The 4,627-nt window shown below is 43.7% G+C and overlaps 1 long non-coding RNA gene across 1 annotated transcript; it reads left to right on the top strand.

The window, feature by feature from the left end:
* Nucleotides 1-610: 610 nt before the first annotated feature.
* On the top strand, nt 611-2,278 carry LOC311144651. The gene is made up of 3 exons (XR_014614517.1): nt 611-653; nt 1,462-1,608; nt 2,190-2,278. It is a non-coding gene; the product is annotated as an uncharacterized lncRNA (long non-coding RNA).
* The last annotated feature ends 2,349 nt before the right edge of the window (nt 2,279-4,627 follow it).

Here is a 4,627-nt window from a genome sequence, read left to right on the forward strand (position 1 = left end):
TACAAACCATCACGCAAATTAGCAAACGTTGAAGCGAAATGCATGCACCCCAGGTATGTTTGACAAGAGCTGATAATCAGAGAAGGGGACTGGCTGTAGCTAAATGGCGGGAAACAACGCAATGGCGTCTCCTTTCTCTGATTATCATATGTTGTCAAACACACCTGGGTCTAAATTGATTTAGTTTCACATACTATAAAACGTATTTTCGCATACCCGAAAAGCCTACTAACTATTTAGGACGCAAGCACGGGTATTCGGACAAGGGCAGTGAGTGTGTCAGAATCTTAGCGGCGCTCCGTGGCGAGATAGCTGTTTGTTTGACCTGGAGTTTTTGTCTCTGAGCTGGTTGAGTTCTCAGGGTCTATCTGTGGGTGACAGACAGGATGATCCTTCTACTCCTCTCCCTGCTCCTGACTTGGACTCCAGTGATCGGGGCACAGCCGGACATCCATATGCCCTTCATGGAGCACCTTGACGTGGACAACAATGTCACCCTGAAGTGGGGGTTCAGGGAAGTCCAGGGCACCATCACGTTCCAGCTGACCTTCAAGACCACTGGCTTTGTGGGATTTGGGTTCAGCCCAAATGGAGACATGGCTGGAGCGGATATCGTTATTGGAGGGGTCGGACCAAAAGCCAACTACTTCAAGGTATCTAAACCATTAACCTGTAATCGTTACAATTAGACAAGTATCAGTGGTAATGTAGTACTTATTGTAGAAGTAGGTCTATATATGATCCTGCGTCCTAGCTTTTAGTTAGAGGTAGTTATATTGTAGGTTTTAAGAATAGGCTACTGTGACAGTGTAGTGGTTTTCAACACCTCAAACATTTGGCAAACTACATGTGAATGTGTTTCACCTAGTCAAGTTTTAGAGAAGAGCTGAACTCTATATAACATTTTTAAGTATAACTAGAAAAGGTTTTATGGTTGTGGTCAGTATACAAGCACACTATTCCAGATCGGTTTGCATGTTAGTTTAAATGGGGTTTCTAGCTGAAACAGTTGACGACTAGTAAGAAGGCTGCTTTTATGTAGGCTGCTCAATTATGATATTTTTTCACTAATCGGTCATTTGACTGATCAGAACTTCTGAAGAAGATCTGGGAAAATCTGATTGGAAAATATTTTTAAATTGGGCTTCCTTTGTAAAGAAAGCTGTAGTGACCAGAATTCCCCACATCCATGTCCCTGGCACGCACTGGGAGTCATGCAAATATGGTTGTAGTGTGACCAGTATTAGTGTCAGTTTCTTCAAGCAACCTGACCAGTGGCAGTCTGGACTTTCTGGTGTTGATAGCTTATGGTTCTGGTGCTACAGGTGGTGGCAGCAGCATAATAGTGATAATGAACAGTTTCTAAAGTTGTGCTTTCACCAAGCACACCTAATAAAACAAGTCTAGTAGGCTCTAGAAATACTCCAGATAACATCAGTATTTTTGTTGTATTTCCTTCAGGATTATCATGCCACAAGCAACGGATTTCCCTTGGTGGATGAGAAACAGGACTACACCCTCCTGTCCCTGACCGAGGCAGACGGTCAAACCACCATGACCTTCTGGAGGGCCATCCAGTCATGTGACAAGGATGACTTCCGCATTACCGTGAGTTAAGTTGGTGAAACCCTGAGCTAGACCATCTGTCATTTATATCCACTTACTAGTTATTTTATTGAGTAGTTCACCACAAACTGCATAAACATGGAGGCTTTTGTAACCCTACGTGGTTCTCGGAGATGAACAAACGTAGCATTTAAAAAGGCATTATTAAAGACTATGGAGTCATAACGTCAATGACAACATTATGTTGGATATGGTTCCCCAACTGGTGGCCCGCAGAGTGAATTTGGACCGCGGCTGGTTTTATTTGGCCTCCGACGTTATCAGAGGGCACAATTTTCATTGTTGGACATGACTGTAAACACTGGGAAATCCGCTGCAAGTGACTTTAATTTAAGAAATCTGTTCAAGTATTCCCACGGCGTAGACTCATGTGATCGTATACAAATGTAAGCAAGGTTTGAAACGGCCGCCGATCATCCGCTCAAGAGAGAAATCGGCCCTTGAATCTTGTTGATGGCTGATATAGGCCCTACTTAGTGCCTACTAGGACTTTTCTAAACGCAGTCCTTAACCTGTTTTTTTTCTTCTGTTCTCTTGTATGTTTTGTTCGATCCCCATCATAGGACGGTCCATTGAAGCTGATCTATGCCTACGGGAAAACGGATGACATCGGCTACCATGGCAAAAGTAGGGGGACCAAGGAGGTGAACCTGCTCAACATGCCTAGCTCCAGCCCCATGGTCAGCAACTCTGGCGCCAGTCCCCCACGCGCAATAGAAAAGTGTCAATAATCTGTATTCATGATATATGTCAAATGTAAGGAATAATTCACTCAACAACTCCTTCCTATGCGTTAAATGTTATGTGTTAACCGGTTTGAACATTTGGTCATAAAATCTTTCCTTTTGGTCTTAGACTGGAAGCAAAATGTGAAAATCCAGTGAATTTACACGGAACAAAAATATAAATGCATCATTTTACTGAGATTTAAGGAAATCAGTCAATTGAAATAAATTAATCAGGCCCTACTCTATGGATTTCGCCGGACTGGGAGTACAGATGTCCATCTGTTGGTCAGACTGCTTAAAGGTAGGGGTGTGGAGCAGGAAAAAGTCAGTATCTGGTACGACAACCGTTTCCGTCATGCAGTGCGACACCTCCTATGCCTAGAGTTGCTCACGCTGTTTGTGGAATGTTGTCCCACTCCTTTTCAATGGCTGTGCGATGTTGCTGGATATTGGCGGGAACTGGAACGCTCTGTCGTACACCGATCCAGAGCATCCCAAACGTGTTCAATGGGTGACTTGTCTGTATTTAGGCTGTGGAAGAACTGGGATATTGTCAGCTTCCCGGAATTGTGTACAGATCCTTGAGACATGGGGCTGTGCATTATGCTGAAACATGAGGTGATGGTGCTGGATGAATGGCACAAAAATGGGCCTCAGGCTCTCATCAAAGTATCACTGGGCATTCAAATTGATTTAAAATACTCTTGTCTGTAGCGTATGCCTGCCCATACCAAAACCCCACCGCCACGTTGACATCAGCAAACCGCTCGCCCACACGACACAATACACGCGGTATGCCCGTTATACTTTGGAACTGGGATTAACCTGTGAAAAGCACTCTTCACCGTGCCAGTGGCCATTGCAGGTGAACATTTGCCCACTGAAGTTGGTTACGACGCCAAACTGCAGTCAGGTCAAGACCCTGGTGAGGACGATGAGCTTCCCTGAGACGGTTTCTGACAGTTTGTGCAGAATTTATTCGGTTCTGCAAACCCAGTTTCATTAGCTGTACAGGGTGGCTGATCTTAGACGATCCCGCAGGTGAAGAAGCTGGATGTGGCGATCCTGGGCTGGCTTAGTTACATGAGGTCTGCGGTTGTGAGGCCGGTTGTGAGGCCGGCCAAATTCTCTAAAATAATGGAGGTGGCTTATGGTAGAGAAATTAACATTAAATTATCTGCCAACAGCTCTGGTGGGCATTCCTGTAGTCAGCATGCCAATTGCACACTCAACTTGAGACATCTGTGGAATTGTGACCAAACTGCTAATTTTAGAGTGGCCTTTTCTTGTCCCCAGCACAAGGTGCACCTGTGTAATGATGCTGTTTAATCAGCTTCTTGATATTCTCCCATCTCCATAGATGAACACTGGCGCTCTGTAAGAGTGACCAGTTACCCCATTGGGGTTTGGGGGACAGTTACCCCGGTACTTTAAAAAAATGCCCCTTTTCTAAAAACATTTCATGAAGTGTGAACTGTAGCCATTTATTTCCCTTTATAGTTTATTCGCGTAAGCATGACCTTCATCCACATAACATTTTTTTCCAAACATTGCTTTGTGTCAGCAACTAGACAGTTCTTAGGGGGGGCTAGTTACCCCCTAGTACGCTATGCGAGCTGTTCTCCCCCGATTGCTGAGTTTGGCCTGGCTGCTAGCTCTAGGAAGAGTCTTGGTGGTTCCAAACTTCTTCCATTTAAGAATGATGGAGTCCACTATGTTCTTGGGGACCTTCAAAGCTGCAGAAATGTTTTGGTACCCTTCCCCAGATCTGTGCCTCGACACAATCCTGTCTCGAAGCTCTACGGACAATTCCCTCAACCTCATGGTTTGGTTTTTGCTCTGACATGCACTGTCAACTGTTTAGACAGGTGTGCCTTTCCAAATCATGTCCAATCAATTTAATTTACCACAGGTGGACACCAATCAAGTTATAGAAAACAGCTCAAGGATGAGCAATGGAAACAGGATGCACCGGAGCTCAATTTTGAGTCTCATAGCAAAAGGTCTGAATACTTATGTAAATAAGTGTTTTTCGGGGGGGTTATTTTTGTACACATTTGCAAACATTTCTAAAAACCTGTTTTCGCTTTGTCATTATGGGACATTGTGTTTGCATTGATGAGGAAAACAATTAATTTAATCCATTTAAGAATAAAGCTGTAACATAACAAAATATAGAAAAAGGGATGGGGTCTGAATACTTTCAGAATGCACTGTATATTCCATTCCAATGAATAATTGTTTTAATTAAAAACTATTAACTTTTTCTTCCT

Source organism: Coregonus lavaretus (genome assembly GCF_964263955.1).
Source record: "Coregonus lavaretus genome assembly, chromosome: 17".
Classification (NCBI taxonomy): Eukaryota; Metazoa; Chordata; class Actinopteri; order Salmoniformes; family Salmonidae; genus Coregonus; species Coregonus lavaretus.